Raw genomic sequence first — 27,455 nt, forward strand, 5'->3', positions numbered from 1 at the left:
GTCACAGTGCATGACTCATAAGACTGTCCTCAGAATCAATTATCATATTAGATATGCATTAGATATTCTTCAGATTTAAATAACTGCAAAATTTAAAATTCAATTGATAGCAAGCTTTATTTATTTATTTACTATTATATAAAGTACTAGGATAAATACATGTATGACAGTGGTTCTCAACTTTCCTAATACTGCCAACCCTTAATACAGTTCTTCATGACATGATAACCTACCCCTTGCTACTGTTATGAATCATAATGCGAATGTCCGATATGCAGGATAGCTCATCGTGACTCACAGGTAGAGAAACACTGGTCTACAAGTACACTATGTACTTTATTTTTCTTGGTGAGAGAAGTCTGAGAGGAACTTGGGCATCTTTTGTTACTTAATCTGAAATATTTTTATATATAGTTGGAGAAGATTATGCATTGTTGGCACTCTTTTTTAATTTATTTTATTATATAACCTTCTTATATCTTCCACCCTTCTCCATCCCAATCCCTTCCATTCTCCCATCACTAGGTAGGCAAGAAAGAAGGTTAGAGTGGAAAGGGGATATAGACCTCTTTAAACCTCTTTCTGTTCGTTAGGGATGTTTAGTTTCTTGGGGAAAATCCAATCTTCATTGTCAGGATATCTCCAATTTCTTCTCTTCAAACTGCAACAACAGCAGACAGTTGCAGGGGGAGAAGCGGCCTTCTTCTTCGGAGCTACCTGTCCCTCTCTGGGATCTGTCATTTATATTTTTTCAAGAGTCCCCAAAATTCAAAATGTAAACTATCTGCAGCAAGCAAAAATCATGCACCTGCCAGAGTAGGAGGCAAGTAGTCTGCTCCTGCGGACAACCTGAAGCAGCCCCATATCCCACATCTGAGACTAAAACAAAAACGTTTGCATAACCTAACTGGGTTTTTAAAGACACTAAAATTCTCACTAAAATAAATTTATACAAACTACTAAAAGAAATGGACAACTGGAATCTTTCTCATGAGGCTTTGATTCACATTTTCTCTATCAAATTTACTGTAGCATATATATTCATCACAGGGTTACAAAGCACTATTACAATTTTCCAGATAATGGGTTTCATAAACTATTAATACTTGAAATATCACCTCACAAAACTTAACGTATTAATTAAAGAATACTTTTATTTGCATTTTTACTTCTCTCATAAAATTCATCTAAGCAAAGGTTTTATAAAGTCTAAACAGGAAGTGGAGCAATATAATTTTAAAAGCTCTTGGACTTTCTGAATAATTTCCATTATTGAAGAGGTCCACAAAGAATTTCCAAATAATAAATATTTTTCAAGAAAGAATAGGTAAGATTGAAATTTGTTTGCCCTGAAATACTTAGTGGGTAATTGTTACATTAATTCATCTTGTTGGTCTACTAGCAAGCAATAACTGCATATCTACTGTTTTCTAAACTCTTAAAAACATCCAACTCTGAAGCTTCAGGTCCTAAATGTACAGTACTTGGAAAAACAGACTCAAAGACTTAGAGGAAGACGAAGCCAGCTTTAACCCTAAAAAGAGGTCTGAACAATCCTGCAGGAGTCAAAGACATTCTTGAGGAGATGACAGATGATCAGGATTTTATCCAGGAAGACAGAATGTAGGTTAAAGGGCTGTGAATCTTGAGGTATATTAACTGCATTTGTTGATCCCTGTAGCTGCAGTGCAGAATCCTCTATTGGAATAGACTATCTATCTGATAAACTTATTAAATCAAATTGAGAATGGGAGACTTTATGTGGTCTGATTTTTGAGATAGTGGAAAAGCAATGAGATCAGTGTCAAAAATGATTTGACTAGGATTGCCTTTTCGAATATTTTTGCACAGCAGAGCCATAGGGATCACTAATCTAATAGAAGAGGGAGAGACTGGGAAGAAAATAAGGGCATTTTTTTCTAAAAACACAGACATTTCTTAGGGGTTGTAAACTGAATGCAGAGAGCAGGGTTCACAAAATTTGGTGACAAAATGTAAGTAAGGTTTTTGTTAAATTTTATCCTATCCTGGTGTTATCATTAATGTTGTCATGTCAAAAAGAACAGTCCAGGTATAATTATTTTGTTTCAAACTCAGGCCAGGATTAAAGGGAAATGGGATGTTACTTACCTTCCATTCCCCCTCATTCTAAGTCTGAAAAGGGTTACAAAGTCTGAAGCTCCCAAATACCACCTTGAATCTGAGAAAAGAAATATGTCTCCATTCATATGACTATGTCACATTAGCATACATATTAGTGTACATTTAATAACTATTTTATTGGGGTTTCTTATACTTCTTCTTCCCTTCTTCACCATAATCCTTTCTAATACCCCAATACCTGATAGGAGAGAAAGAAGGTTAGTCGGGGGAAAGGTGTATAGTTTTTCTTAGTTACTTCCTGCTTGTTAGGGTTGTTGGGTTCCTTGGCGCAAGTCCAATCCTCATTTCAAGAAATCTCCAACTTACTCTAGTCAAATTGCATCAACAGCAAGCAGGAACAGCCGGACAGAAGTACCAGCAGCATTCTTCTTCCTTGGAGTTCCCTTTCTCTCTAGGGGCTCTGGTATTTATTCTCTCTCCAGAGTCTTGAGATTTAAACTATCTGGAGCTGGCAAAAAGCCCCTCTCAGAGCCTGCAGGAGGCAAATAGTCTGCTGCTGTGGACAATCTGATTCAGTCCTATACAGCACACCTGGGATTAAAACATAAATATTAAATCCAAAGCTTCCACAACACATGCATAGTGAAGATTGATTTCCCCATTCATGAGAATCCTCTGTACTTCTGTAACAATTTTTAAATGGATACATCTTTGTTAGAGGAAAGCTCAGGTGGTTCTTACAGGCAGGTATGCCTCTTCAAAATAGTGCTAGGCTGTATCATTCTCCAAGTGTCTTTAATATGATTATTATCTCTATATACATAGTACAAATACAGTGAATCTGTTCTTACATTTAGTGGATCATGGGTTGGCATTATTTTTATGCATATACTGTATTCTTCCAACTAGCTGGCTCTTTGGGGGTGAGATATCACTCTTTGGGGACAGGAGATTTCTAAATCAGTACTTTCTTTAAGTGTTAAAACAGTAGCTATATTTTAAATAAAGAATCACTCTTAACCTAAGCATTAGTAATTATTGTCATATCAGAGCATGCTAGTAAGCACACCTAAAAGCAAATAAATAAATAAATAAATAAAACTTTTAAAAGGCAACTTAATGAATGCCTACATCTTGTCAACAGTGTATAAACTCTAAAGAAACAATTTTATGCTAAAATACACAAAGTCTTATTTATCACGTCTTAGGGGAAAAAGGTATTAAATAATTACATATACTTAAAAATGAGGTAGGAATACTAACAAAAAAGATAAACACATTTTTTGTTTTTGTTTGTTTATTTATGTGTTTGTTTTTCTGTGTAGTTTCAAATTCTAGTGCCTGCAGTGGAGGAGAATACTTTTTAAAAACATTTTTTTTTTCCTTTATGATTGTGTTCTATGGTGTTTCCCAAACAGCTTGGGTCCAGGAACCCTGCCTAGAGGCTGTGAGAGAATGAAGAAAGGACAAAATCACAGACACAGACACAAAGAAGTTGTGATTGGATGGGGTTCTCTGACCACTATCATAGCAACGTAGCAAATGTAACCTTAGTTAGGCACAGTACAGGGGATGGGTAAGCTAGTCTGGGTAGGCAGTCTCTAGAGGTGTACACTATGATTCTGTATGTACTCAGGGGCATGAAGACACACTTGCTAGTCACTGAACACACTGATGAAGCATCCATAAATCCTCATACACAGACTCCCAAGAAATGCCTTGAAAACTTCATTATTTTTCATGAGCCTGGCCAGCATGGGTAACAGCTTTACCAACCCCCATGAGCCAATGATGTTAGAGTCCTTGACAGTTCATAATCACACCCATGTCGAAATACACATTCAAATATTTCACTCACACAGGGCCTCCTCCACTGCTCATACCTCCCCTTTCTTATTTCTTAGATGTTCTAGATGAATCTTCACATTTAGTTCAAGGATAATTTGTTACATAGCTTGAAATTAGACTGTAAGAATAGTAAGAAGTAAGAACATAGAAACCGTTATGCCCTACAAAAACAAAGACTCACTTGCTCAGGGATTCCTCCTATTTTTACGGAACTAAGAGCATTCCTCCCAACAAGTGGATAAATGTTCATATACATGTAGGAACTACATGCATCTTTCTGTGACTCTAGTTTAGTCTATGGATCAGTTAGACACAGAAGAATGACACCTGAGATTAATGTGGCCTTTAATGTTACTGTTGTTAATTTTTGTGCCAATTAATTTTTAAAAAAATCCTTAAGTTTATAATGTCATTATATTTTAGGACACACACATAATCCATTTTGGTATGGTTACATCAAGCCAAGTAATACATATATTAACTTATATGCTGATTTTATTTTATTCTTTTCTTTTATTATTTTAAAACACAGTTGTTGGCTACAGTCATCCTCTTATTTGTATCTTGAAATTATCCCTCACGTACAGATACCTTGTATACTTTGCTAACATGCTCCCATGTCCACCAGCCCCATGGCAGTTCCTGATAACTTTTTTTCTGTATGCTTCATACAAGTGAAATTACTGCATTTATCTTTTGAGAAATGACAGTCCTCCTTTTTCTTTGAAGGCTGACTTTCAAGTCATGGTGGATTGATAGACAGAAACACCACCTTTACCTTTTCCTTACATATCCATTCTTTAATGGACATGTAGGGTTGCTTTCTCTGGGCTATTTTTTATAATGTATCAATGAATGTAGGATGGGAGATATCACTTTATGTTGATACTGTCTTCCTAATTGGTGAGAAGTAATATTTTATAGTAGATTTAATCTGAATTTTTCTGATTATCAATAATGTTTAGTATTCTCTGTATATCTATTGGTCATTTGTGTGTTTTCTTGGAGAAATAACTAGCTAAGACTTTTTCATATTTTAATTAAATTATTTTTTTTTTTACAAACTGCTAAATTAACTTATCAAATAAAATGTCTGCAAACTCTTTCCTCTCATGGCTTTTGATTTCATTCCATTTCTTGTGCCCTTTCTGTACAGAAGTCTTTATATTTAATGTAACTCAGTTTATCTAATTTTCATCTTGTTCACTGTGCTTCAGAGTTCTTACATAAGTAATCTCACTTAGGATCAATGTTACGGAGCTTGCCCTGCTTCTAGTTTCAAAGAAGGTGGGCCTTAGAACACTGTTTTTTATTTGACATCTCTGTAGATTAATAAAAGTTCAGGCTCAGTGTCACACATAAGCCTGTACAGAAAACCCTACTTCACAAGAAGAGAAACCAAGCCCTATTCAAAGAGCAAAGCAATAGCTTTCAGTTGGAAGTATTTGGTGATCAATAATTTTCTTTTTAATCATCTTTCTATAGAGGATGGAATGTTCAAATTGGTGGTTTTACTTACCAAATGAATCAAATTAGTATTCCAGTTATAATAATTTCTTGTAAAGCTTACAAAGAAGAGGCATGTAGCTACTCATCTCATTTAAAAGTCATTTAAACAAAAGTAGACATTCACATGTATACGCTGATGTAGTTGGGTAGGAACACTATTCATCATCCCCAAAGATATTTTACTTTGCCTGGCTGACTTTGCAACTACAGTAAAGTGCAGCCAGACTCCAGTAAAAAGAAATAAAGTGAACACTTTGCTTCCTGGTACCTTTGCTGTGGTTTGCATTTCGCTACTGACTTATAGAAATGAAATCTATTACTCGGCAGGCTCTGCTTGCACAAATGAAAGATAAATTTTTCTTTTAGATGGGACAGATCACTGAGACTCATAAAATATTAATGATGAAAGCTGTGGGAATTAGATATATCCCTGACCATAGGTTTCTCTTGACAGTGAGGCAAAGTCGGTTTAACCCATTTTTCTTCCTGTAAGATTCACATCAAGAATGATACGAAAGGAAAGGAATGTAAGATTTAGGAGTCCGATGAGCATAGCTTTTTGAGAAAGGCAATCTTTCTGTCTTTCATTTCCTATCATGTTTTGTGTTTCTTATCTGCTGTAAATTCTGCTGAGTGATGTAGCATAGTCGATCTGATGCTTGAAGCAGTTCAAGTGCTCAGGGGGAAATTTTCTGGGAAGAATACATAAAATATATATTTCTTTATATAACATATAACAATAAGCAACACCCATGCCATAGAAGAAATGTATGTACTCAATAATGAGGTACTTATTACATTTTTTTTCATTAGTGCACCCATACAAAGTAATGAGTTTCATTATAATATTTTCATTCATTATGTGCCATTGCACTTTTTTCTAATTTGACCATAGCTTATTGAATCCTGCTGCAACCACTACTTCCCATGTGATGGCATCTTCCTTCACCAATAATTGTCTTCTTCTGATTCCATGTCACACATCTTTATTTAGCCAGTTTATTGTGGCTAAATGTGGATTTAATTATGTATGAATACTAATAAATGACATCACTTCTACTTGTCTGCTTTTGGGGAATTTTTAACATTTCTAAAATTAGGAAGTTGTCTCCTGTGCCAATGAGTTCTAGGCTGTTCCCCACTTTTTTTTCCAATTGATTTAGGGTATCTGGTTTTATGTTGAGGTCCTTGATCTACTTTGACTTTAGTTTTGTGCAGGGTGATAAATATGGATCTATTTTCATTTTTCTGCATGTAGACATCCAGTTGGTCCAGCACCATTTGTTGAAGATGCTGTCTTTTTTCCATTGAATGGAATTGGCTTCTTTGTCGAATATCGAGTATTCATAGGTGTGTGGATTTATTTCTGGGTCTTCTATGCGGTTCCATTGATCCTCCTTTCTGTTTCTATGCCAGTACCATGCAGTTTTTATTACTGTTGCCCTGTAGTACAGCTTGAGATCAGGAATGGAGATACCTCCAGATGATCTGTTGTTGTACAGGATCGTTTTGGAGATTCTGGGTTTTTTGTTTCTCCATATGAAGCTGAGAATCTTTTTTTCAAGGTCTGTAAAGAATTGAGATGGTATTTTGATGGGAATTGCATTGAATCTGTAGATTGCTTTTGGCAGTATGGCCATTTTCACAATGTTAATCCTACCAATCCATGAGCACGGGAGATCTTTCCATCTTCTGATATCTTCTTCAATTTCTTTCTTCAGAGACTTGAAGTTTTTCTCAAACAGGTCTTTCACTTGCTTGGTTAGGGTCACACCAAGGTACTTTATGTTATTAGTGGCTATTGTGAAGGGTGTTGTTTCCCTAATTTCTTTATTACATATTTGTGATGCATGCTTTTTACATTTTTAGAGGGCACGGGCAACTATTTTTATTGTTAATAACTTTAAACATATTTATCCAAATTTTATACAAAACAGCATTTACATTAAGAAACTAAAGTTGATAGAATTAATTCTATTATGAAAAATTTAATAAGTTATATGTTATGAGCATCTTGTTGACTCTTGGGATAACATGAGCATATAGAGGGTTTCAAGACTCACATCCTTTTTTTTTATCAACCTGTTGCCACAAAGAGAGGGTATCATGAAGAACTGAAGCTTTTAATGCTGCCTAACCTAGTCTCTGAACAGTAAGGTCCTAAAGGCAACTATTTCTGAAAAAGAATTAGAATATCAATAGATTCTAATATCCCAGAAACTGAAATACACTACAGCCACAGCCCTCAAAGTTGGATATACTTAGCAGTAGGTCCAACTGACCTATTAAAGTTGAGGTCACATAAGTTATAAAAAAAATCAGAGCACAGGCACTTTGTCTATATAAGTCTGGTCAAATGAATTACAGTTTACTTTGACTCATTATCTGTTTTTTTAAAATCTTTTTATTCATCATGGAATTTGCCATTTCTCATATGTCAGTGTTGTCCTACTAAAGGGCTGACTACACAGCTCATTCATTCCAACAGTGAACAGCCAACCCATTGGATAATCTAATATAGTCACAATTAACAGTGAATCTACAAATATTTATGTCTAGATCAATTGATAGGAAGGGGGCTTGCTATCAAAAAAAGACTAATATCATAGTCAAAAAAGACTAACCATCATATTCTCAAACACTTGTAGCTTAGCCAGCTGTCAGAAATTGCAGATAACTGTGGAAAACAAACAAAGAATAAATAAACAACCAAACTACAGAGAGATCACACTATTGACCCATTTAAAATCAAAGCTAACATGCTGTTCCTGCCTATGTGCAGGAGAAGGTCTTTCTTCTTGTGGTAGGCAAACCTTCATAACACAAGAAAAGTTTACCATTATACTTGATGCGTATATAGCAATGTAGGTACACAGATAAGCACAATCATGTGGTATCAGGAGAAACTGAGCCAAAAGAGAATCCAAAACACCAATTTAAAGAAGTCCATTAATACAGACGGGCAGTGGTGACATGTTTAATCTCACCACTCAGGGAGACCCAGGCAGATGGAACTCTGAATCAGAGACCAGCTTGGTATACAGAGGGAGTTCCAAAACATCTAGGACTACACAAGGAAATGCTGTCTCAAAAAAATGAACAAACAACAAACAACTGCACTGTTTCTTGCTCATTCTGAGGCTCTACTAGTTTGCTAGGATCCTCTATTTTGTGTTAGGCAGTGTGCCAGCCAAGATGGAAGCCTCCCTCACCATCCACAGCACCCCACCTGAGGGGCTGCAGCACCTGCAAAGACCCAAAGGACCAGGCCATCTACTGCAAGATTGTATCTTCTACATATGAGTAGGAAGATGAAATAGGACATCTCCAAAACAGTTGTTTAAACAAGATTTTAACAATGAAACCACCAGTTGATACAGTTGTAGATAGGAAAAGTCTCTCAGGCCACATCTAATTAAAGATTTTCAGAACATGATGAATACAGAGAGAGGGAGGATCAGTCTACTCCAGTGATAAGGATTTTAATTGGTTACCCAAAACCAAGTAGCCAGCACTAAACATTTATATATAAGAACAACACCAAATTGACTCAGCAGGTTGGGGATGGGGGAGGTGTGCGGTACCTGCAAAAGTGAGCTTGCATGTGGATGTGTAAAACAATTAAAGAAACGTCAATGAATTTGAGAGAGACAAGATAATGGACAATACGAAAAGAGTTGTAAGGGAGAAATGGAAGTTGTATGTGATGTAGATCCAGAACAAATGTATGATCCAATGACGCTTCTGGGCTCTTAAGAGTCTTGAGCTCACAAGGTTCAAACACAAATAAATAGGCAAGCACAAACACAAAAAACAAAGGCTAATAAAAATTACAAACTAAAAAAAGAGTAAAGAAGGTTTATACAACCTTCACTAGCCAATATTCTCTAGAGGAACAGAATCAAAGAAATCAATATTTACTATAAAGCGACTTGATTAGACTGGCTTGCACAATATTGGGTAGGTAGTTCAACAGTGTTTGTGCATAGGCTAGGAAGACTACAAATCTTGCGGGTCTTCTATGAATCTGGGCACCTAAACAATCTTAATCTGGTAATGAAGGCCTTGAAAGCCATAGGTTTTCAGGTTACATTGGAAAGCTAAAGCAGTTGGGTTTCAATGCTATCCAAGTCATAGTATCAGCAGTAGATGGTAAACAATAGGTAAACTCATCACCATTGTAAAAAGTTGGGAAGACAAAGATGCCCTGCTTTCCCTTAAGGCTTCTTTCTATATTGACTACTATTTGAAAGAGCCATCTATTCTGTTGGAGGATATTTAATGCTTTCAGTAACTACAGTTATGGACTTGCCCAGAGACATTTGTATTAGTTGACCCAGAACCAACTAAGCTGACAACCAAACTGTGAGAATGCATTAAGGAAATGAGAAATTGTGCTTTGAAGGTTTCAAAAGAGATGGTGAAAGGATAGGAAGAATAATAAGCACATTAATATGAAAATATGCTAAACTCTTAAAAGCAGTATGACAATTCTGAAGCAGGTACATCATTTATGCTCTTTCACATGAGGTTCTATGAAAGGCATGTTTATATCCATTTGGTAAAAGTCAGTGAATTAGGGCAATATATGCTTCACATGATAAAGGTACCCAGACCCAAGCCTGATGACATTCTTGAATACCTAGGCTCCATATGGTATAAAAATGGAAATGTTGTGTTATACCAGTTCTTAAAAAAGTAAATATCCCAGAAGGAGAAAGACAAACATGGGATATACTCACTTATATAGACCTATAAGATATGATAAACATAATGAAATCTATACACCTAAAAAAGATAATCAATTGAGCGGACATGGGGTAAGATGATCAATCCTCATTTAGAAAGACAGATGGGATGAGCATTGAACGTAAGACAGGAGTCTACTGAGCGCATCTGAAAGACTCTAACTAGCAGTGTTTTCAAAGCAAAGACTCATGACCAAACCTTTGGCAGAGTACAGGGAATCATAAGAAAGAAGGGGAGTTAGTCTGATGGGGAAAGGATAGGAGCTCCACAAGGACCAAATATATCTGGGCACAGGGTCTTTTTTGAGACTGACATTCAACCAAGGACCATGTATGGATATAACCTAGAACCTCCACTCAGATGTAGCCTGTGGTAGCTCAGTAACCAATTGATTTCCCAAAGTGAGGGGAACAGGGACTATTTCTAACAGGAACTCAATGACTGGCTCTTTGGTCTCCCCACCCCCGAAGGGAGGAGCAGTCCTGTTAGGCCACAGAGGAGGGCTTTGCAGCCAGTCCTGAAGATACCTGATAAAACAGGATCAGATGAATGGGGAGGAGGTCCCCCCTATCAGTGGACTTGGAAAGGGGCACGGTGGGGATGAGGGAGGGAGGGAGGGACTGGGAGGGAATGAGGGATTGGGACATGGCTGGGATACAGAGTTAATAAAATGTAACTGATAAAAAAAAATAAAAAATAAAAAATCAAAAAAAAAGTAATTACGACTTATTCTCAAACTATTATAAATTGATGTAAAGATCTCTTCAAAAGCATTCTGCAAAAAAAAAAAAATGCATCTAATAAAACAATGCAAAGGCAGAACAACCCTTCAACACAGGAAACTTAAATAAATAAATATAGAAGCAAACAAAATAGTAAAAAACTAAATCCAGCAGCACATCAAAGTAATAAAATGTCAAGACTATATGAACCTATGGATGGATGCAAGAATGTTTCCATAGATGCAAAAAAAAAAAAAAAAAAAAAAAACAGGCAGAATCTCCAGATTAGCTCAGTATTCACAAAACAACATCACTTAGTAAAATATAAAATTTTTCATTATAAAAAGAAACATACACATACATAATTAAGATAAATCATTCATTTCATAAAAACAAGCATACAGCTAAACTCACACTGAACAAGAAAACTTTAAAATAGTTTTTTTAAATGAATTAAGGAGATGTCTTAGCCATTACAAATATTAGCTCTTGATCTAGCACTATTCCCAATTTTCTGCGAAAGTGCCAGATTGATTTGCAAAGTGGTTGTACAAGTTTACACTCCCACCAGCAATGGTGGAGAGTTCACCTTTCTTTACATCCTCTCCAGCATGTGTTGTCACTTGAGTTTTTGATCTTAGCCAGTCTGATGGGTATAAGGTAAAAATCTCAGGCTCTACCACTCCTAGGCATATATCCAAAATATGCTCAACTATACAATGAGGACATTTGCTCAACCATGTTCGTAGCAGCTTTATTTTTAATAGCCAGAAGGTGGAAACAACTTAGATGTCCCTCAACGAAGGAATGGATATAGAATATACATTTGTAAATGTGGTACATTTACAGAATGGAATACTATTCAGCTATTAAAAACCAGGAAATCATGAAATCTGCAGGCAAATGGTGAGAAGTAGAAAAGATATTATTGAGTGAAGTAACCCAGAAGCAGAAAGACACATATAGCATATACTCACTCATAAGTTGATATTAGCCACATAATATAGGATAAACATACTAAAATCCATACTCCTAAAGAAGCTAAACAACAAGGAAGTCCCTAGGGAAGATGCTCAATCCTCATTCAGAAGGACAAACGTGGTAGACATTGGAAGCAGGAGAAGACAATGAATGGACAGGAGCCTACCACAAATGGGCTCTGTAGGACTACAGATAGAGATATCAAAGGAGAGGCTGAGGCTCATAGCCAAACTTCGGGCACAGTGCAGGGAAACTTATGAAAGAGGCGGGAGATAGAAAGTCCTGGATATATATTGAATGTAGAAGTCACCAAAATGTCAATGACAAGTTTTAGCAGAACAAAAACTATAATCCTAAAATATTAATGAACCACACAGGATTCCGGATAGACAAAGAATCCTAAACAATAAGACCAAAAGTGGAATCCCTACTACACTTGTCTATAATAACATTGACATCACAGTACTGAATAAAAATGGATAGGCAGACCAACAAGAAAGGATATAGAATCAAGAAATGAATCTATTTAGAGCAATGGAATATGCGATATTCTTTCCCCATTTCCCTCTTCCAATTCCGCTTTGTCCAGCTAAGGTGATTTGAATGAGAGTGTCTCTCACAGGCTCAAATATTTGAGCACTTAGTTGCTAGAAGGTAGAACTCTTTGGGTAGGTTTAGGAGACCTAGCCATGCTGGAGGAATTGTGTCACTATGGGGTGGGGCTTTGAGATTCCAATAGCCTCTTAAATCATTCTTAGTGCACTCTCTGCCTAGTGCTTTACATGTCAACATGTAAGCACTAGGTTTTCTGTCCCTGCTGTCAGGCCTTTGCTCTATCATTTTGACTCTAACCCTCTGAAACCTTAAGCCCAAATAAACTCTTCTCCAAGTTGCCTTGGTCATGATGTTTTACAGTAGCAATTAGACTAGTAACTAAGACACTCCCCAATATACTCCTTTTCCAGCTTCATTTTTTTTTTTAAAGATCACACTAAGTCCAGTTAAAGCTGCCTAGATGTGCAAGAGTATAGGGCCATTTACTGGAACATGGAACACACACATAGTATCATGCCCTCACAAAACAACAACAAAATTGTTGTCTCTTAACAACCATGAACTGCCAAGTACCCACTGTAAGGGATGAAGCCTAAAGATCATATACTGTAACTATGTCAGAATTTTGGCTGGATTTTTTTCCTTTTTTATTGTTTAAGAAATTAATACATTGATATAAAGGTATTTGATCAAATCCATCACTAATCCTCTTCCCTAAAATTCATCCCTTCTCCTCACTACCACATTTCCTTACCAATTTCCATGGTTTTTCATTAATTTTTAAATTATTATTATTTACTACAATTCATTACTTGGTATCTTTGCTGTAGTCCTCTCCCTCATCTCCTCTTGGTCCCTCCCTGTCTCCCTTCTTCCCTCCCTTCCTCCCTCCCTTCCCCCCCCCGACATATGTCCCTTCCCAAGTCCACTGATAGGGCAAGTCCTCCTCCTCTACTATCTGACCCTAGCTTATCAGGTCTCAACAGACTGGCTGCATCATCTTTCTCTATGGCCTAGTAAGGCCACATAATCAGGAGGAGGTGATCAAAGAGCAGGCAATGGAGATGCCATTGAAGATATTTGAGCTAAGAGCATGTGGATAGAAATGGCTGTGATCTTAAGAAATTAATATGTTTTGGAATTGTATTCAAAGAAACAACTGCAGTGCTCCTCCTCAGACATATTTTAGTAACACAGAATTGCAACAGAGGTGTGCTGAATGTTTAGTAATATAAGGTACTTTTATGTGTACAAGAAAACAGTGATACATAACACTTTATTTCTTTTTCTTCCTTTGATTACAGCAAATGCAAATGACTTTAGAAGGATGTGATCTTTACATAATTTGTTTCACAGTTTCATTGTAGTACAGCTTTGGTTTTCTTGTGAATATCCTTGTTAACACAGTCTGGCAGGCACTTAATAGCAAACTGTATCCTGGGCAATGAATTTATAATGTAGCAGGAACAATCTGGTGAACATTGTAAGTCCTTATAGATGATGAAAAAATCAATAGCATGGATAAATTTGAACCAAATTACTATATGAAATTTTAGGTGAAGAGAAACTTAGTACTTTGGGCTTAAAATTAATTACTCATACAGAAAATTGCCCAGAACATGAGTAAAGTAAATGTAAAGTATAATTCACTGATTAGTATAAAATCAATTATATAATAATTATATGTGTTGCATTTTATTGTTACAGTACATATAATTCAACCTTTTATTTGATAACTTATAATACATACTTTAATTAGATAAAGAAATGGCTTCTGTATGGTAAACTATGCTAAAAGTATATATTTTATACCTATTATAAAATGTAGGAAATATAAGTATAATTCAGTTGCATGAAAATAGCAAATTTTATAGAATCTTATGCAATTTTTTAAATCGGAGATGAGTCATTGAACTGTAGTAATAACAGTGAATTTTCTTTCTTCCAGGGTGTCTATAGTTTTTATACAGGACAGATTATGACAGCTTCTTCCTTAAGGTAAGGTAGCATGACACAGTTATAATCTGAGGGCCTATGTATACATTCTAAAAGTTCTATAAGTAAAATTTGTTGGTAGTAGCTACGTTCTGCTGTGCTTAGGGATATAATACAGAGTTCTGTGTTCACAATCCATTTGTTCAACTGCACTGCATTCCCAATAATTATGAGGATGTTTTTAAGGCAGCTACTGTATCGAATACATACAGCTTTGTGTTTAATTAAAAAAGAAATATGTTAATCACTAAAATAGAGTAATGGGATAAAAGTAAAATAGTGACAGACATAAAATAAAATGAAACTAATATAAAGTAAGCTGTTTCCTAGTGAGCCTTTCAAAGACATATATTAATATATTAAATTTTGCTAAGAATTAGAACACATTGCACTGTTGATTTTTATGAACCTCTAGACTCTTTAGTTAATTTCATTGGTAGTTATGTTCCATCTGCTTTATTATTCAGAATTGTCTATCAATACCCAATAGACTGGCAAGATTAGAAATACAAGGTTTTTTGTTTATAAAGATGCTAACACTTGAAGCTTCATGTTTTTTAGATAAGTTTAAATAGAAATATTTTTATTTTGGATCAAGTTCAATAGCTAACCTCTGATTACTCTTCATTTCAAACTAATTTATTACTTCTACACATTTTCAATCTTTTCCTTCCATAATTCTGTTATGCTTCTATGATTTTATTCCCTTCCCTAAAGCTTGGCCTTTTTTAGCACATTAATCTCAGCAAACTATTAAGCCTTGTCAACAGAGAAAATGAGTATGAACTTTGAGTGAGTAATTTGAAGAAAAAGAAGTAATTTGTGTTTCTCTTTTAATATTTTACACACCTCAAATAGTATGAATTTAATAACATGTAATTATTATTATAATTATTATATTATCATCTTCAAAAACAATATATCCTATTTAATTTATGTTCACTAGTAAAATGAACAATAGGGTACTTGGAACTGAAGCATAGATAGACCTTGGATAGGAAAGTTCTTTCTTGTATTCCTGTGTTGTAGTGATTAAAATGAGAAATGTCCCCCATGAGCTCACGTATTTCAACACTTGGTCCCTAGAAGAAGAGCTCTTTGGGAAGAATGGGGAGCCTTTAGGATGTGGAATGTTGTTGCAGAAAATGCATCATTAGAGATTGTCTGTGAGGGTTCCTAAACTCATTCCACTCTGTTATCTTCCTCTTCTTTCTTTGTGTCAATGAAGTGATCTGCTTGCTCTCTGCTCCTGCTACCATGCCTTTTTGACATCCATGATGGATTCTATCCCTCTGAAACAATAATATAAAATAAATCCTTTATCCTAAAATTGTTTTCTGTTAGGATATTTCATCATAGCAACAAAAATTTACTAACACACTCATGTTCACTAGGTACATAATAAAACAGCTGTTCTTGTCACATTATGGTATAAACATTTAAAAATTTATATGCTATCACTTTCCACGGTTTAATCCAGTGTTGAAGATTGGTATGATGTGTGTTACTAGCCCTCCAGATTGGTTACACCTATCATTGCATAAGACCTACCTGATTGGTTGATTAAACAGCCTACACCTGGGCAAGGCAGAATAGGGTAGGCATGGCTAAGGTTTTGTGCTTTTGGGTGTAAGAGAGACTCATGGGACTCAGACAGACTAGAAAAAGAAGGAGGACACCTTGATTGGTTAGCCTGGAGAAGAAACCACGTAGGGATGGGTGGAAGGACTCCAATAATGGCAGAGAAAGGCACAGATAAAGAATAAAAACAAGTATTTATAAGATTATGGATGAAAGATAGGAAGATGTCATTGGATGGGGTCTCGGAGATAGATGGTAAGGTGATTCAGACCACAGAGGTAGGACTATCTTCCTGGCCCAAAGTAAATAAGGTAATTTTAAAATTAATTTTTATTTTTATTAATTACAGTTTATTCACTTTGTATCCCCTCTGTAGCTCCCTCCCTCCTCCCCTCCCAATCTCACCCTCCCTCTCTCTTTCCCACCCCTCTAACAGGATTTGTGTCTTATTATTTGTGATAGAGTGTTAAAATATATCAATATACTGCCGTGGTAATCTTAGGGCCAATAACAATAAACATTATAGAGTGCAACACTCTACTTTTTATTTACAACAGCAATCCAGCCTTATGCTAATTAATAAAATATCATTTTCATGACTCTATATTTTTCTATAAATGACTTCTTTAATAAACTGTCCACTTTTACCTTAAAATGCTGCTTTCACACATTAGGTGTTTTTTTTTTAATTTAATTGAAAAATGTTAAAACATAAACTTCCAAATGGAAAATTTTGAACTCATAAGGACTGAGTTAATTTTCATATCCTATTTTGTTTTGCATTTATATTATTTCCCAACAGTGCCTAGTAACAAATACAATATGATTCTTTCCAAATAATTGAAATAAATATGGTACATCTTTCCTCTTATTATATCATAGAGTAAAGATCTGTCACTCCATTCAATGCTTCTTGCCTTTCTACTACTCCAACTATCCAAATCTCAGTCAAGAAGTTAATAGCAAAAACATCCAACAAAGGAAACTGGAATAGCAAAAACATCCAACAAAGGAAACTGGTTGAATAAATTGGGTTGGGTTCCTCAGCTTGATTAATTTCTCATAAGTGATAGGCATATCAATATTCAATATCAGCCCAAGAAAGTCTTAGTTCTTCATAAACCTGTTATTACAATACTGACAAATGTCAAGTTAAAATTGCATGCATTTTGGGCTAAACACATTACATTGTATGAGTAATTTAATCTTCCAAAATGCATTATTAGTACAACAATCTTCCTTCACCCTTCAACTTTATACCTTGAACAAATTCTCTTTAAGTTCTCAGTTTATATGTTTCTGTTTCACAGAAACCATTGCTTTGCAGAAAGCCAAGTTAACTCATGGGCTGGATAAATAAATATTACTCTGTGTTTTATTAAGTGTGCTGGAAGGTAAATAATCTAAATTTTTAATTATAAAATAATTAATTTAAAAATGATAAAACATTGCTCAAAAATTAGGAACACACAGTGGATGGCTTTACATTTCCAGAGTTTGAACTTTCCTTCAAGGTCTGCCACAGAAGTCAGTTTACAAGAGACAAACAAACCTCAGTGAGGTAACATTTTATTATATCAGAAAGAAACAAGCTGCCAAATGTAAAACACCATAGTTTTCAGGATGTTCACATTTTTAAAGAAGTGTATTTTTAAATTGTGTATTTGTGTGAATGAGTACATGATGATGTGTGCAAAGAAGACATTTGCTAAGGCACACATGTTAAGACAGATAGCAATTTTATGAGGTCAGTTCTCTCTTACCACCTTGATGTGACATCCAGAGAATTAGGTTTAAAAAAAAATACCAGATTGTATCAAATAGCGAAAATAAATGAAAGTGTAAAATTGATGAAAAGTTTGTTATATTTTCATTTGTTACATATAGTAAAAATACTATTTGTGCTGAAGATAAATGATCATCTAGATGTGGCAAAATCATACTATGTTCATGGAAACAAAGGTTATGCATCAAAAATTTACTTTCAAGCTAGGGAGATGGCTCAGCTTATTAATTATGAGGGTATGGGTTTAGTCATCAGAATCAACATTTTAAAAATCAGGCATAGAGGTATGTCCTTGTAATTCCAGTGGGGGTGAAATGGAGACTGGGGGTCACTGAGGCTGACTTACTTGTTAGCCATCCTTGTCTACTGGTGAACTGCAGGCTAGTGAGTAGACCCTGTCTCAAAAACACAAGGTACACAGTACCTGAAGAACCTAGAATGTTCTTTGGCCCCCAGTGTATAAATTCAAAACTACAAACACAACATGCAGCAACATGAACACAAACAGACACACAAAATTTATTTTCATCAAAGTGAAATAAATATTTTGAACACATTTCATTCTTATAAGTAGACTGTTTTCTAAATCATCAAAATAAACAACTGGGTACCAGATTAAGTAATCATTATTGAAATGAATCATATATGATAGTTAAGTGTTACAGTTCTGACATTTGTGTTCCTTCCTCAAGCAGAGAGTAATCTTTTACAGTTTGTACTGCGTAACTCTCTACCTCAAAAAGGATCATACTGTTAAAAACATGGAACATTAATTTTTTTTTTCAGATTTCATTCCATTTAACGTCTCTATCAGTGTTGCATAATTAACTACAGAACTATAGGTATAATGAGTAATTAGTGAAATGAACAAAACGCCAAGAAATTTAAACATGAAAAATTGTCAGAAGTCAGAATCTTCCCCTACAGGTTGAAGCAGTTCTTAATTAGAGCCAGCCAGTTATTACAATGGGTTAGTGAGCTATGACTACACATTCTAATAAATAAATAGGCAGTATAAGCTCATCTACACCAGAGTGAGAAGAAGCAGGGAGAATAATGTGCACAGATGTGTGCAGGTGATTCTGTGCTGTTTCATTTTGTGCACCTCACTGTGACCCTGAGAATTAAACAGATGTGAACCTGCTTTTCTCAGTTATCATTACCCTTGGAGTGAACTTATTACTACACGGAATGTGACCGTGCTGTTTGCAATGAATGCATTTCGTACACGTTGCCGAAATGAAGCTGATTGTATCTGGCACTGAAGAGAAAAGGCACAATTGTGTATGTGTCAATAATAATCACTGACCACTGCAAATTCAATTTCAGGCACAGTATCAATTTTTGATTCTACATGAAGATGTTATACTCTTCTATTGGAGTAGACATATTTTTTTTGTTTTGTTGGTGACTGGCTTTAATGGCTATATGAAAGATGATAATCTTATACTCTAAGGACAATTTTGCATAAAGTTAGGAGAGCTTTAGCCAGGCTCAGTCCCCTCTTTATCAAATTGAGCTAGTTATATGCACTTTTAGGCACTGATTTATTTCCTCTTGACATAAAGGTGAGTGAATGATCTTCACCCTTATTTTCATCTTGCATGCTTTTATTATGTTTGTTTTTATGCCTTTTTTGAAATTTAATAAACAATCATATTTGAGTCACTTAGTCAAAGATATTGGCCTCTGTACCACAGTGTAGCTGATATTACACTAAGAAGCAATTTAGATGTATTTGTCACATCTAAATCAAGTTCTTTATTCTCTCTTTAACCTGTTTTAATTAAAAACTATGGTGCCGGGGGGGGGGGGGTTAAGCATATACATGTAGTTATGTATGCTAGGCAGATACTTTACCTACTACATCACCATCTCATAACTCTCTTAAAATGCATAAACCCAACATGCTGGTGCAATAAATTCTCAGCAACCACTTGAAACCATTTTCATTGTTGACTTTCATCTACTAAGTTTTGTCATTTTTGTGATTATTCTATGTATTAAAGATGGTTGATACAATAATCTCCAGTATGCGATATTATGAACAAACATCATCCCATAGCTTACTAAAAAAGATATTGGCATAATAGCAGTTCTCACTCTACAAACTGCTTTCACATTTCAATATCATAGACATCACACAAGTTCACAACCAATTTTCTTTTTCATTACTATGAGATTTTAAGACCTTATGAAAGAAGTGGGTAATAGTAAGACATGAAGAGGACAGGAGTTCCACAAGGACAGCAATAGAACCAAAAAATTTGGGTCCAGGGGTCTTTTCTGAGACTGATACTCCAACCAAGGACCATGCATGGAGATAACCTAGAACCCCTGCACAGATGAAGCCCATGTCAGTTTAGTGTTCAAGTGGGTTTCACAGTAATGGAAACAGGGACTGTCTCTGACATGAACTGATTGACCTGCTCTTTGATCACCACCTCCCCCTGAGAGGGGGAGCAGCCTTACCAGGACACGGAGACTACAATACAGGCACTCCCGATGAGACCTGATAGACTAGGATCAGAAGGAAGGGGAGAAAGATTTGGGGGAGGGGCATGGGTGGAGAAGGGGGAGGTGGGTGAGATTGGAAAGGGTGGAGGGAGGGAGCTACAGGAGGGATACAAAGTGAATAAATTGTAACTAATAAAAATAAAATTTGCTTTCACAAGAAAATTAAAAATTCTGAAGTGAAAAAAAGATTCATAAATCTAAGGAAAGTTTGTATAATGTTGGTGCATGAAAGGTTATGAAGATGTGCCAATGATTTAAGACTGTGAGCCTTATTTGTATGAAATGACAAGTGACTTACACCATCAGTGCCATATATTTTTCTTCATTTTTTAAAGGTAAGCCACTCACAAATGGATATATATATTTATTTTTACTTTCAATGTGCTGTTCTTCATAGACACAATCAACATAATCATAACTCTATTGTTCTTTTTAAATAAGAAATTTGTTGATTGTCAGTAGAAAAATGTATTATGCATTACCTCAAAATGTATGTCTGTAAAATTTAAATTAACCATTAGGTACTCTTTTCTAAAATAACTGTACTTTAAATTTTCTTATAATGTTAAAAAAATGCTACACACATTAATTAATAATATAAAGAGGTAACTCTGGGCAAGCATCTAATTGCAGTGTGTCTATCAAATAAATTCCTTCACTGGGTCTAAGCAAAATATCCTCAATAATATCATTCATAACCACTGAAGAAGATAAATAGAAAAAAGTAATAATTTATAGTCTTTAATAAATATTTAAGAAGTTCCTATCCTCTATATTTTTAGGAATCTAAATTTATTATAGTTAAAAAAAACAACAGAAAATCATGATTCCTCAAAGCTGAAAGGGAAATATGGATTCTCAAATAGTTAAGAGGGTGTTTTTTGTTGTTGTTGTTATTTTGTTTGTTTTTTTTTTTGAAAGCTTTCATCAACACATAACTAGTAAATTTTTAGACTGACTGTAAGTGGGTTACTAAAATACTAAAATAAACACTGTTTCTGCAGTGTTTATTGGAGGCTTTCTAATGTCTTATCAATGACAGTGATTCACTCCTACTCTAGTGTTAGCTAGATACTAACTTACTTTCCAAGGCTCAGCCTACTTTGCAGCTCTTCCTGTTTTGATCTGATGATGCTATATACATTTGCGTCAAACTAGGGTGAATTCTAATGAGGCAGGAAAACTTTTCCATAGTCATTCTGTTTAATTGATTGACTCAAATGCTAAACAAATAAAACTATGTGGTACTTGTCAATTAAAACAATTTCAAGCCTTTTATAGTTAGAGAATTGTTTACCATTTGTTCTGTTTTTTTTCAAGTCAGAATTTCTCTATGTAGCCTTGGCTGTACTGGACTTCTTTGTAAACCAGGCTGGCCTCAAACTCAGAGATCCACTTGTCTCCTCCTCTCTTAGAACCGGGATTACAGGCATGCACCACTGTGCCTGGTGAGTACTTTACTCTTTATGACAAATGATAAATAAAACAAATAAAACAATTCACACAACTTGTTATTCATGTCAACAAATCACAGTATAATTTTGTAACATATGATTATAATTCTGATTATTTTAATTCATTCAGCTGTCATTTTTTTATACAGTTTCTTGACTGGTACATGTCTACGTTTTGAAATCTTTCAGCCAAAAGATATAGCCAAACTTTGGGTAGACTGCAGGGATCTGACAGAAGAAGGGGAAGATAGAAAGAACTGGAGGGGACAGGAGCTCCATAAGGAGAAAAACAGAAGCAAAAATCCTGTGCCCACGGGCCCTGCAGATGCAGATGCTACAACCAAGGACCATGCATAGAGAGGACCTAACACCACTGCACAGATGTAGCCCATGGCAGCTCAGTATACAAGTGGGTTCCCTAGTAAGAGGAGCAGGAGCTGTCTCTGACATGAATTCAGTAGCCAGCTCTTTGATCACCTCCCACTGGGAGGTACATCCTCAACAGGCCACAGAGGAAGACAATGCAGCCAATCTTGATGAGACATGATAGGCTAGGTCAGATAGAAGGGGAGGAGGGCTTCCCCTATGAATGGACAAGGGGTAGGGCAAAGGGGGAGAAGAGGGAGGGAGGGGGAACTGGGAGGACTTGAGCAAGGGAGCTACAGCCTACAGCCGGGGTACAAAGTGAATAAATTGTAATAAGTAACAATAATTTCCACTTATTAGTGAGAATATACCATGTGTGTCTTTTTTCTTCTGGGATACCTCACTCAGGATGATCTTTTCTAGATCCCACCATTTGCCTGAAAATTTCATGATTTACTTGCTTTTAATTGCTGAGTAAAATTCGATTGTGTAAACATACCATAATTTATGTATCCATTCCTCAGTCAAGGGACATCTGGGTTGTTTCCAGGTTCTAGCTATTACAAATAAAGCTGCTTTGAACATGGCTGAGCAAATATCCTTGTTGTATACTTGAGCAACTTTTGGATATATGCCTAGGAGTGGCATAGCTAGATCTTGAGGTAGCACTATTCCTAATTGCTTGAGAAAACGCCAGATTGATTTCCAAGTCTTCATTCCCACCAGCAATGGAGTAGGTTTCCTCTTTCTTCACATCTCTCCAGCCTGTGTTGTCACTTGAGATTTTGATCTTTGCCTTTCTGATGGGAGTAAGGTGAAATCTCAGGGTTATTTCAATTTGCATTTTCCTGATGACTAAGGATGATGAACATTTCTTTATATTAGACATATAACATAGGATAATCATATTAAAATCTGTACACTTAAGGAAGCTAATCAAGAAGGAGGATCCTGGGTAAGATGCTCAATCTTCATTCAGAAAGGCAAATGAGGAATGTCCATAGGAAGAAGGAGAAAACAGGAAACAGGACAGGATCATCTCACAGAGGGCCTCTGAAAGACTCTACCTAGCAGGATATCACAACATATGCTGAGACTCATAGTCAAACTTTGGGCAGAGTGCAGGGAATCTCATGAAAGAAGGGGGAGATAGAAAGACAAGAGGAGCTGAACAAGAAGAGCAACAGAACCAAAACCTCTGGTCTCAGGCGTCTTTTCTGAGACTGATACTCCAAACAACAACCATGCATGGAGATAACCTAGAACCCCTGTACAGAAGTAGCCCATGGCAGCTCAGTGTCCAAGAGGGGTCCCCAATAATAGGAACAGGAACCATATCTGATATGAACTCATGGGCTGACTCTTTGATTAATTCCATCTGAGGGAGGAGCAGCCTTACCAGTCCACAGAGGAAGACAAAGAAGCCAGTCCTGATGAGACCTGATAGCCTAGGGTCAGATGAAAGGAGAGGAGGACCTCCCATATCATTGGACTGGGGGAAGGACATTGGGGGAGAAGAGGGAGGAAGGATGGGATTGGGAGGGGATGGAGGAAGAGGCTACAGCTGGGATACAAAGTGAATAAACTGTAATCAATATTTTTTTGATAAAACCAATTTTTATTGTGCACATCTTTCTGACAAGCATTTTTAAGCTTATCTATCATCTTTTTTGTTATTTTTAATATTAGTTACAGTTTGTTAACTTTGTATCCCAGCTGTATCCCGCTCCCTCTTTCCCTCCCAATTCCATTGTCCCTCCCTCATCTCCTCCTTGCCCCTTTCTAAGTCCACTGATAGGGGAGGACCTCCTCCCCTTCAATCTGACTTTAGCTTATCAGTTGTCTTCAGGACTGGCTGCAAAGTCCTCCTATGTGGCCTAGCATGGCTGCTCTTCCCTAGGGAGTAGGATGTCAGAGAGCCTACCATTGAGTTCATGTCAGAAACAGTCCCTGTTCCCCTTATTAGCGTACCCACTTGGATACTGAGCTACCATGGGCTACATCCGAGCAGAGTTTCTAGGTTATATCCACACATGGTCCTTGGTTGGAGAAATAGTCTCATAAAAGACCCCTGGACCCAGATATATTTGGTCCTTGTGGAGCTCCTGTCCTCTCCAGGTCATATTAACTCCCCTTCTTTCTTATGATTCCCTGCACTCTGCCGAAGGTTTGGTTATGAGTCTTAGATCTGCTTTGATACACTGCTAGGTAGAGTCTTTCAGAGGCCCTCTGTGACAGGCTCCTATCCTGTTACTTGTTTTCTCCTACTTCCAATGTCCATCCCATTTGTCTTTCTAAGTGAGGATTGATCCTCTTACCCTGGGTCCTCTTTCTTGTTTATCTTCTTTAGGTGTATAGATTTCAGCATGTTTATCCTATCTTATAAAATTTAAAATTTAAAAATTTTAAAAATTTAAAAACCAAATGAATAAAATGTAAACAACAATATTAATAAATAATAATAAAGAAAAAAAGAAAAGCAAAAAACAAGAAAGAAAATTGAGTCTGAAGAAGAAAGGACAACAAACATTAACAGAACAGTGACAGAAACTTTTCTGAGATAAAGAGGAATACAAATGGTTAGGTGTTGGATGCCCTATGTAACAGTGACAGAGTAAAGAGAGTTATAAATCATCAGAATATTTCTTAAACATCATGGTTTAAACACTGCTGATATTTATCAGTGTGACAGCACTGCAAAAGTGTTGTGTTGCTATTATTATCACACACACACACACACACACACACACACATACACAACATGAGTGCATCAACTTCATCCTAAAAATAACAAACATTTTTTTTAATAATACTGTGTTTGCAGATATATAACTGATCTTAAATAATTTCCTTCATTTTGGTCTTTCTATTCTGATAGGCCTTCATCACCCCTTTGAGAGGCATAAGTGGAAAAATTTGTGTTGCTTGGTTAGCTTGATAGTTACAGTATTTCTAGAGTACAATATTTCTAGTAACAGTATTAATTGTTGATAATTTCTGATCATTGCTATGCTAAATATCATCATGCAACAGAGTATGACTTAATATTTAATTATTATGGAAAAGATACATTACTTGTTTGGGAGGAAATATATTCATATTGTATCCTTATAGATTATCCCAGAACCCAGGTAACACACAAATATAACAGATATATTAATTAATTAAGAAAAAAGAAATGAATGTAATGGAATATGTAAATCTATAAACCAAAGTCAAATGATTTATGTTGTGTATGTAATCTATACTAAATAAAATTACTTAATCTATGATTGCAGAATCAGTTCTAATATTAAAATCTGGGTGTTTTGGAAACCAGCAAATGTATTATCTGACAATTTTTACAGTTTAAGATCTCTTGTGCATACAACAAGGAATATCATCAAGTAAAATTGCAATGAGAGCAAAATTTTTTAAGTTACTATAATATAATAAGGAGATTACTTGTAAAGAAAATTTTTATGTGTAACAAAATATATACAAAAACATGGGTGTTAAAATTAGATCTAATATGTTTATTACATTTATTAATTGATTGATTGATTGATTAATTAATTACATTTATTCACTTTGTATCACAGCTGTAGCAGCCTCCTTCATTTCCTCCCAATCCTGCCTTCCCTCCTCATTCTCCTCCCCTGCCCCTCCCCCAGGGCACTGATAGGGGACATTCTCTTCCCCTTCCATCTGACCTTAGCCTATCAGGTCTCATCAGGACAGGCTGCATTGCTTTCCTCTGTGGCCTGGTAAGGCTGCTTGCCCCTCAGGGAGAGGTAATCAAAGAATCAGCCCCTGAGTTTGTAAGACCTGGGGTCTCACAGCTCAGTAGTTCAATCGCGCCCTTCCCAGAAACTCCCCCAGACCAAGACTCGTTGCAAAAGCAAGAGGTTTATTAACCATTGTACAACGGGGTCACCCCTGCCAGTCAGCAAAGAGTGGCACTGGGAGACAAAGGCCTTTATGTTTTTAAAAGAAAAATTGCGGGAAATTTGAAGTTGCAGTTTTGGTGATTTAGGATTGGATGAGGAAGTTATACAGTAAGATAATTGGTTAGTCTTAGGTGTTCAAGCTTGGCCAGTCCTGCCAAGTGTGGATGCAGCTGCAATTGAAGGTGGGGGTGGTTAGCTCATCCTTGAAGATTAGGGGCTACAGACTTTTGGCTGTAGGTCAAAAGCAACTCAGAAGAAGTCTAGGTTCGTTGCTAAGAAACGCTATCTCAAGGACAAGGGTCTGGTCCTTCTTTTGCTGAGTGAAGGTCATTGCTTGCTTGCCCTTTTTTTATATCTGTCCTCACAGATAGGGTCACATTCCTTCACTCTCTGGAAAGGTACTAAGAGGCTTTAGCTTAACCTAGACCTAAAACTCAAAACTAGGCTTTAGAAGACATATAGGTTACAAAGTTAGTCTAACCCTTTCAAGTTCATGTCAGACACAGTCCCTGTTCCCCTTACTAGGGAACTCACTTGGATACTGGGCTGCCATGGGCTACAACTGAGGAGGGGTTCTAGGTTACCTCCATGCATGGTCCTTGGCTGGAGTATTGATCTCTGGAAAGACCCCTGGGCCCAGATTATTTGGTCTTTTGCTCTCCTTGTGAAGTTCCTGTCCCCTCCAGGTCTTTCAACTCCCCCTTCTTTCCTAAGATTCCCTGCCCTAATATGCTTTTAAATCTTAATGAAGTACCAAAACTTCAAATTATTCTTAGATTAATAGTTACATTTACTTCCATACAATTTGGTATTTTTGTTCTATTAATAAATCTGCATTTAAAATTGAGAAAATTAATATTCTTTTATTTTACATTTTTTTCTACTCACAAAATTTGTTTCAAAGGGTATACTCAATAAAAAAATAGTTACTTTATTACTGACCTACTTCTAGGATTTTATTTCATAAGCTTCCAGTATGCCTACATTAAAATAATAATGTCATCTCAAATCAATGAGAAAAGTTTGTTTTATGATCTGGGCTCATGGTAAGCTTAAATCATATCCTCTGTTACTTAAAACCTGTTTATCATAAAAGGGAAAGGAGCAGGGAAGACAGACCCACCAAAACAAAGAATATTAATATTTCTACAATGAAGGTGATGACTCTTATTAGTTTTATAGTTAAAAAAAAAAAGGACACTATGCTGGAGAAATGGTTCAGTAACAAAGAGCACTCACTACTCATACAGAGGAAGCAAGTTCAATTTTTACCAAAGACATGGTTTATCCCATCAAGACTGACCTTTTTCACGGAAACTGAAGCCTACTCTGGCATTTTTCAGGCTCTTGCATGTGCATG

The 27,455-nt window shown here is 36.0% G+C and overlaps 1 protein-coding gene across 3 annotated transcripts in view; it reads left to right on the forward strand.

Annotated features, from left to right (window-relative positions):
- The window catches only part of Mgat4c (MGAT4 family member C), a 775,655-nt gene that overhangs the window by 692,177 nt on the left and 56,023 nt on the right, over positions 1 to 27,455 (forward strand). For all 3 annotated transcript variants that reach the window (XM_060377968.1, XM_060377966.1, XM_060377967.1), the window contains one exon: positions 14,416 to 14,465. The gene's annotated coding sequence lies outside the window, so the exon portion shown is untranslated. The remainder of the gene's footprint in view (positions 1 to 14,415; positions 14,466 to 27,455) is intronic.

This window comes from Meriones unguiculatus, chromosome 2 (genome assembly GCF_030254825.1).
Source record: "Meriones unguiculatus strain TT.TT164.6M chromosome 2, Bangor_MerUng_6.1, whole genome shotgun sequence".
In the NCBI taxonomy this organism is placed as follows: Eukaryota; Metazoa; Chordata; class Mammalia; order Rodentia; family Muridae; genus Meriones; species Meriones unguiculatus.